This window comes from Penaeus monodon, unplaced genomic scaffold, assembly GCF_015228065.2.
Source record: "Penaeus monodon isolate SGIC_2016 unplaced genomic scaffold, NSTDA_Pmon_1 PmonScaffold_8580, whole genome shotgun sequence".
Lineage (NCBI taxonomy): Eukaryota > Metazoa > Arthropoda > Malacostraca > Decapoda > Penaeidae > Penaeus > Penaeus monodon.
The window spans coordinates 348-10,000 of NW_023663860.1; the positions used below are offsets into that span (position 1 = coordinate 348).

Genomic DNA, 9,653 nt, shown 5'->3' on the forward strand with positions numbered 1-9,653 from the left:
ATCGTCTTTTTTCCTCTTCTCGATAACGCTGAGGCTTTCCGGTGTCGAGTTACAGACCGGTGTAATATCAGTCGGCTTGGATATTGGATATAAGTACTTGCATGTATACACGCATGCATATATATATGTGCATATATATATATGCATATATAATATATAATATATATATATATATATATTATATATATATATATTATATATATATATATATATATATATATATATATAAACACAGACATGAACATTGACATAGACACAGATCACGACAGAGTGACAGCACACAAACATACAACACACACACACACACACACACACACACACACACAACACACACACACACACACACACCACACACACACACACACACACACACACACACACACACAAGCACACGCGGAAAATAATAGTAATATATTTCATTTGATTATAGCTAAGCTTTACCAGTTTTAATGTTAGTGAATTAAAGAAACCCGATTAAGTCTGCCTTTTCTCTGATTTCAGATACAGTATGATTGGCAGCTGATCCTAAGCATGGATTGGCTGTACTTCACAACCCTCCTGGCGGCGTGGACGGCGGGGGCAGCAGCTTGACCAGAGCCCAGGAGGTGTCGAGACAGCGTGTCCTAGTTGGGAGGACAATCCGTGGTGTCCGTGTTACCATTTCGTGATGGGGTTTTCCTCGAGTGTCCTATGGTATCTCTGAATAAAGTGTCCAGAGTCCTCGGTCTTGTTTCAACGAGCATTTAAATCTCTCAGTATATATGACTTAGACGTGAATGTGACAACACTTCCACCAGGACTTTTACATCCAGCGCTGGCGTTTCCAGCCTGCAAATATCCCACTCCGGTCTGCAGACGATCTCAGACGGCAGTTTTCAGGGTCTGGAAAATACTTTGGAAAGCCTTACAATCATGCACAGTCAACTCACGGCTGTGCCCCAGGCAGCTCTGCAGACGCTCACAAAGATTGAGGGCACTGGACCTGAGGCCAACAACATAACAGAACTTCAAAGTTTTAGTTTTTTTAAGTTGAAGTTAGTAAGTCTTAACTCAAAGGAAATGGCTAAGCTGATATCAGAGTATGCATTCGATGGACTCCATGAACTCTGGAAGAGTTAAATCTTATGAACAACAAACTTAAACAACTACCGATTCCAGCACTACTAAGACGACTGGGTAAGCGCATAACTTTAAAAGCAACCTGAATCGATATCCGATTGTAATAAACATGGATACTCCACGGCTCCCAGCCTTGAAGTACTTGATCTCAGCACAAACCACTTCACACAGTTGACAAGTCCACTTAGGCACTATGCCCGTTCTTCTCTCACTTTCCCATGTACATGAACGAGATCTCGGTATTGTACATAGGAGATGCCTTCGTTTCAGAACAAACGATGCCCTACAACAGACGCTTTATCTGATCCACATTGATATCACATAATGTGGAGTCCAGACCCTTCACGTTACACCATCTACATTCAGAGTAATTGATCTTGGCGACAACCATTCCACTCTCCATCAGCAATGGGATTGTTCAGGGAACCCGCCCGGAAATCCAGGAAATATTCCTCAACAGCATAATATTCTGAAAGAAATCAAAAATGGACACTTTTCAACCAAATTCCACAAAGATCACGGTGTTATAAATCTTCAGAACACAAAATTCCCACATTTTCCATATGAAAGTGGAAGCCCTATTCGCTATATTGGAGCCTCATTATTTTTTGACCTCCCCAGCTCAGTTCAAAATAATTTGGTACAATTCCTGCTGGTTTGTTCACCACGACACGAAGCTTACGTTCATTAAGTCTGGACAACACTAGGCTTCACACAGCCTGAACAGGGCACAAACTTCGAGCACCTTGCTGTGCTGAGCTTCGGGAGCTTGCGCATTTTCGCGCCTGCCGAGAACAAAGACGTACTAGAATAGCACTTGGAGTCCTTTTTACACTGCCAACCTTCTTGAGTTTACAACCTGCGAGCACAAACAGAATAAGTATATTAAAAAGAAGGCATTTTCAAAAATGTTACAAAAAAGATCTTTTCAATCTTCCAAGTCACACTTTGAATTTAGAAGGAATAAATTGACTGAACTCTTCCTGATTCCTCTTAGAGCCGTTAACCCCCAGCAATTTGATAACCTTGAAATTATCTGTATAATTGATATTAATTACTATAAACATTCTGATTCATTTAGTAGTTTTCAAAATAACCCTCGAGATTTTTTGGATAATGATAATATGGTTACTAACATTACAAAAGGCTGTTAAGTGACCTCTCATCAGTACAGGAGCTTTTAACCCTCGAAAACAATCAAATTAGGCTAATCGAAGACAATCTTTGAGACCATGAAGAACTCAAGCAGCTTTCGTTGTCTACCATGAACTACAGCAACGTCAGCGCTTTGCTCTTTGAGGGGCTGACAATGCTCGAAAGACTTAACATGAACGATAATGAGATCATGGACATCGAACCACAGACCTTCCATAAAATTGCCAAACTTGCCACTCTGCCCTCTCCCAACAACCATATCTTCGTGATAAGGCGTTACATGTTTGAGGGGTTCGATACCTCTCCAGGACACTCAATCTGCAAGGGTCAATGATTAACGAGATTGATCCTGACGCCTTTGCAGATCTCCAGGTTCTTAGAGGGACTTAACCTGAAGAAAACATGCTTGTCAGTCTGCATAAACTCTATTTTGAACACCGAGTATCAGGAACCTAAATCGGGCCGATAAATCATTTTGATACAGTGGCTGAGGAACTCCTTGTAACGATCTGCCTAATCTACTAGACACTTTAGATCTAAGTGGCTGTAGTTGAGAACCTTCCGGCTCATTTGTTGGCTGAAGCTAGCTTCTGACTGAGGACAGCCTCAATCTGGCGAGACACGTTCATGTTTTTTGGACAGCAGCACTATTTCCAGAAAATGCGTAGAATTTAAGGAGGTAACCTTTCTACAATAACTTAACAAACCAGGTCATGACTTTTCGCTTGAAGGTTAATAGGAAACTAAGAAGCTTTTAACCTGAATGGAAATCCACTCTCTTCGTCTGCTGGATCTTTATGATTTAACTGGCCTAAGGGAACTTTAACCTGTCTAAAACAAATTTGAGACATGGATAATACTGTTTTCCTCCACCTTAAAAACCTAAAGGACTTAGATCTATCAGGCATCACTCTCATATTTACAACCTGGTGTGTTCGCTATTTGAGCATCACAAGGCTTACCTAGCAGACAATATTTTCAGCCAGATTCCAAATGCCAATGTTCTTGGATGGCTGGCTTCGTTCTCATGACACTGTAACTGTCTGGCCAATCCGATGAAGCGAGTTACAAATCCTGGTGGCCAGGAGGACTCCGTCTTCCTCTCCGCTCCGCCGGCCCTAGAGGAACTAAGGCCTCGAGACTATAACCAACCCCCCCTCATAACTCTGTTACGAGCCTGACCTACTTCTGACAACCACCTTCCACTGCGTTCCCCCATCAACCTCGGACAAAGCCGCAATATAGCAAAGAATCTCTCCGGATGCTTCAAGAAACCTCACGCAACTTTTTACTCATCTCAATCTCAACTTTGTTGGGCTTCACCACTTGGAAATCCTAACTGCCCGCCGCGGCCCCGCAGAGGCTCCAGGGGGGACTTGAAGAGTCTCTCAGCACCTCACCTCAAACCAAAGGAAATAGTCTCACAAGAAGTTGGATCAGCTTCCTTCTGAGCTCACCATATGGTTGAAGGCAAGTATTCTGGGTCTGTGGTTTAGTTTTTTTTTTTAGCACTGAATAATTTGTTTAGCATTTACCACATTACGTTTCTTTTCTTTTTCCCTTACATTAATTTGTTATGTCTGCTTTGTGTATGTAATGTCTCTCGTTTATGTTCCTCTTCTCCTCTCTGTCTCTTTGGTCTCTTCCATCACCTGGAGACCTAGGAACAGAAATGGAGACAACTGTTCTGAGAGTGGCAAATGAAGAAAATGGTTTTTCAAATTTTTTTTCACACATAATAGAGCTAGATTGGAAGCATGCCGATGGTAACTGTTTTGGGGTGTTCACAGCTACTAAGAAGGAGTTTTGTTAACAAGACTGGATATAGAATAATAATTCTCCTCTCCTGGTAGAGTGTAGAAAAAAACATAATAAAAAAAAACAGAAAAACAAAACAGCGGAAAATATATAAATGAAAAGTAAATAGAAGCAATTTAAAATTTAAAATGTATTGGTAAGAAGAGGGAAGAGGTAAGGGGAGAAGGGGGGAAGACAAAAGGAGGAAGAGGGGTGTTTTCCAGATTGTGGCAGAAGGAGGGATATGACAACTCTAACTACTCTAATCTGTTTCTGTTATTACTTCTGAGGAAACTTCAGCCAGTTTTCCATTTACAGAAGACTCTAGAGTTGGATGATGTGATAATTTTAGTTCTTATGAAACATGATCAAGAACAAGAAATGTTTGTGATAATATTACTACTGATAATGATAATGGTGATGATAATACACACAGTAATAATTAATTTATGATAAAACTATTGCTTATTATTAATTAAATAGTAAATAATATAATGAGGAAAAGGATAATGATAAAAAACGATAGTCTCAACACTACTGTAAGTAGAAGTAGTAGTAGCAATGAGTGCAGAAGTAGCAGTAGAATGAATATGAATCTGGCAGATTACGAATAAAAGTATGTGATGTACGAAAAAGGAATTTTTCCCTTAAAAAATTAACAATTCCTGGATTTTTTTTTTTTTTTTTCCACAAAAAAGATCTTACGGTTAGGTTAGGTAGAGGGAGTATATATGACGAACAAAACAAGTATATAGATAAAGAGAGGAGACTTTCATTTTTAAAAAAAAAAAAAGTAACCACGTGAGGGTAAGTTATTAATAGGTTTAACATTCTGTAATGGAAGGCAATAAATATTACTAGTTTGCCAATGGAGGTTGGTTTCCTGCCCTGCCAAAACACAAACCCGGGCAATCTCTGAACGGGGGGGCGACGGCAACCTGAAGGGAAACGCGCAACCGGGAAAACGCGGACGGGCACTCGAAAATCTTATCTCTGAACGGACGCGAGAAAACGGACAAACCTGAACGACGGAATCGTCGGCGGGCAATCCCTCTGAACGACGGGACCAGGAGGGTCACTCTTTCCAATAAAAAGGATGCCTTCACACACAAAAAGAAGGCCCCCCCCGAGCACAAAACAAGGAAAAGGGGAAGAAAAGCAAGAAGGGCCGGCCAAAAACACAACACAAAGGACACAAAGAAGAGGCAGAAGGCCGGGCGCTTGTCTCAAAAACACAAGAAAAAGACAGGGTACAAGTCCAACAAAGGAAGAACAAAACAAACAAAAGAGGAGGGCCGCTCGCGCTTTCTGAGGCCAAAGAAGGGGCCGAAGACAACACACACAAAACAAAGGATTATTTCACAAGAACAAGGGGAAAAAAGAAGACCAGGGCCGCTTCTCGAAGAGGAACAGGGGGGACAAGAGAAGAGGCCCGGGCCCGCTTACAGAGAGAGGCCGCTTCTTCTAATTTACAGTAAACCTCCAACAACAACAGGACCAACACAATCGACTGGGTAGTCCCTAACCAGGGATTGTTAGAACCAAATTAAAAATATTTTATGTTAAGCCATCAACGGAAGAGAGCCATCAAACGGTCCTCAGGTCCCTCAAGCTGCTTTTTGGCACTCGTGGGGGGGGGTCGAATCTCCTTAAAGTTGATTCTTGACCAAGAATTTGTTCTCGTATGGGTCCAACTGGCCTTGGTCTTCTTTTTGACTGCCTTCTTCCTTGGTTTTTGCTTCTACGTTTTTGAAAAGAGGGTGGGGGGGGGGGGGTGGAAGAAGGCGAAAAGAAAATGGTGTGGAGAAAAGATTTACGAGGTACTTTAAGGAGTGCCGTGAACCACTATCTAAATCTTTGCTTCAATCTCCATTTTATTTAATCAATTCTAATCTTTGCTGGACGTCTTTGGTAAGAGTTTGAAACCCAAACAAAGAAATAACTATTGCAAAAAGCATTTGTTTTTATTATTTTTTTTTGCATTTTCCCCTTTCTTTTCTTTCTCTTTTTTTTTTTCCGTTTTTTCATTTTTTTTCTTTTTTCTTTTTTTTTTTTATTCTTATTCTTCTTTTTCCTCCCTTATTTTTATTTTTTTTTCCTTTCTCATGCCATCACAGTTTATCAACAAAAAAAAAAAAAAATCATCATATCCACTTGTTATGTTTTGGGAGATATGGGTCAAGCGTCTATTTTGTTTATTTATTTTTTTTTTTCCCCTCCCCCTGTGTTTTTCCGTTCCGTATTCCCCTCCTCGTTTTTCCCCTTGTTGTTTCGCTCCGTCCCTCCAAAAAAAAATTGTTTTGCCTCCGGTTTCTGTTTTTTTTTTCCTTTTCCTTCGTTCCCCTTTTTTCCGTTTTTTCCTTCTTTCTCCCTCCCCCCGTTTTTTGCCTTTTTCCTTCTTTTGGTGTTTTTCTTTGTATTTTTCCTCCCGGCCCCCCACCCTCCCCCCCCCATTTTTTTTTTTTTTTTTTTTTTTTTTTTTTTTTTTTTTTTTTTTTTTTTTTTTCCCTCCTTCCCCTCCCCCCATCTTTTTCCCCCCCCCTATTTTGTTTTCTCTCCTCCCTTTCCTCCTTTCCTCCTCCCCCCTTTCCTCCTCCTTCCTCTCCCCCTCCTTTCCTCCCCCCACCCCCTCCATCCCCCCCCATTTTTTTTTTTTTCTTTTGTTTTTTTTTTTTCGGGGGGACGAGTATTCTGTGCAAAAAACAATGCATGTGCAAAATGCAAAAACAATTGTGCTGCTGCCTGTCCTGTGCAAAACCTTTTTTTCTTTTCTTTTTTTTTTTTTTTTTTCTTCTTTCCCTCCTGAATTTCCTCATTTGTCAGCATTACAAGCATTAGTTCTACTGATATATACTTAAGAAGACCCGATATGATAGCTTTAGTCAGTTCGACCTCTCGTGTTGGCCTTAGAATGGGCCTTGGCACTGTAATAATTAAAGGGTCTGTATCTCACACCAGCTTGTTCTTTATGTTCGTCAACCAGGATCGTAACATTTGCCTTAGCTGTTGCTTGCACACTAGATCACCAAGCTGCACCACAAGAACCCTTAGGTTGTTTTGTTAGCTTGTTTATCGAACGCCGCCCTATTGTATGTCGTTGAATTGGGATATTTGCTTATTTCCTTACTTGGAATGACTCCCTTTTGGTAAAAGAAAGGACGGAAACTGATTGGACTGGTCTTTGAAATGTCCAATTTTGTTGCCATATTTTTCTCCTTTTGGGAATGTTATACGCCATTTTTAGTTGTGATATTTTTGCTTCGGTCTTGTTTGGCTATGTAAGGGCGAAAGTAAATTTCATTTCAATGGTTGATTATATTTCCCAAATGCTTATGCCGAATGGATTTATTTAACAGTCCTGTTACAACAATTGAAAAAAACGAGAAAATATATACATATATACATGTGTACATTACATATATCTTATCACTGAATGATAACGGGCAAATATCGTACATGATTACGCGTCCTCCTCCTCTGACGGCGGCCCTTAGGTGCTGGACGCATCGGGGAACATGCGGACAGCACTCGAGGAGTCCACCTTTCCAGGCACGCATCAGCCTGGAGCTCTTTGCTTCTCCAGAACAACTTTATCACCAACCAATCCACCCCGGGCCCGCGCTCGCTCAAGATCCTCCAGCCCTCACTCGAGACCTCACAAACACGACATCTGAGGAACTGAAACAACCGTCGCCCTCAAGCCTGTGGAGAAGAGCCTGGTACCCTGAAGCTGGAGGGAACCCCTGGAAACTCGGCGTGGTGCGAAGAGTGAGCAACCTCTGGTCGTGGTTGGCTGCAGGATCAAATTTTCCTACAATCCCGGAGCCTATGTGCGTTAAGTAAGTGCAAACTGTGCTCTGCACAGTAGTCCTGGGTCCGGGGATGAGGGGAAAATACACGAACGCTAAACGATCGCGTGCCGACAGATACACGCCAAAATAAGCAGACACTTGCAGTATACTAATACAGGACTACACCACAGAACACACAACACACACACGACATAACAAAGCACACACACACACACCACAACACACAGCCACACAACACACCACACACACACACCAACAAACAACACAACACACATATACATACCTACAACACATACATATATACACATACTACGACATACACACACATAACACACAACATACATATACACATCATATATACAATACACATCACATGCACATACACATACACATGGCACATGGCAGCACACACATAACAAATACCACATACACATGCACACAACACACACACACACACACACCACAACACACACCACACACAACACAAAACACAACTACACACACACACACCCACACACAACACAACAACACACACAGCGCACAACTAATATTGTATATATATATATATATATGTATATATATTATATAATATATATATAATATATATATATATATTATATATATATATATATAATATATACTATATATATATACATACACATGTAATACACACACAAACAAGCAACAACAAACAACCAAAATAACAAACACACAAACACACACAACACGATAACACCACAACAACAACAAAAAACACACACACACACAGACAAGAACACGACACAGACACAAGTAAACACACAACACACAAACACACACACTCAAACACATATATATATATATATATATAATATATATATATAAGATATTATATATATATTATATATACTATATATAAAAACACATACACATACAGACAAACGACAACAAGACAGAACCACACGAACATACACCCACTAACACACGCACACACAACACACAGGATAGTAAATACACCACACACACTACCGACACCACACAACAGTACCAAGACAACACACAGACAACAATTACTAAAGAAGACAAAGCACGACACACAGGGGAAAAACCACACGGGGCAGGGCAACACGACAAAGACAACCGAAGGCACACACACACTCACAAACACACACACGACAAAGCCGACAACACACACGTCACAAGCAAATGACAACACAAAAAAACAAAAACACGAGCACACGCACACACACACACCCAACACACACAAAGATACATCAGACAAATCAACAAAATCTGAAATAAAATCCAAGTTATAATAAATCTGATTTTTATTTTACTTATGTTAAAGGAGATTATTAATCACAATCAATTATGGGAAACAATTTTGATATCAAAAATGAAATATGCAAATATATACCAATATTATTTTACTACACTCCTCAAACCTCTACTTGTATTTATTACCCACTCTCTTTCTCCCTTTGATTTGCAAAAATAAAGGGATAAATATGATTTAGAGCATGATTTGCAATTTGAATCACTTAAATATATTTGATTCAATCTTACCAAAAAATCTGATGTCATTTTCCGCCCCTCGATATAGAATTTGATGGGATAGCTTTAAGCGGAAATAAAAAAAAAAAAAAAAAAAAACAAATCAAAAAGTAATTTTCCCCCGTGTGAATTTTGCATTGTTCGCGCCGATTAATTTTCCCATTCACACAATGATTTTGGGGTGATAGCACAGTGTTTCAAATACAAGAACATTAAACCCATCATATAAATCTGTTT

The 9,653-nt window shown here is 40.1% G+C and overlaps 1 pseudogene; it reads left to right on the forward strand.

Annotated features, from left to right (window-relative positions):
- The first annotated feature begins 531 nt into the window (after window positions 1-531).
- Window positions 532-9,653, forward strand: part of LOC119571894 — a 10,326-nt pseudogene continuing 1,204 nt past the window's right edge.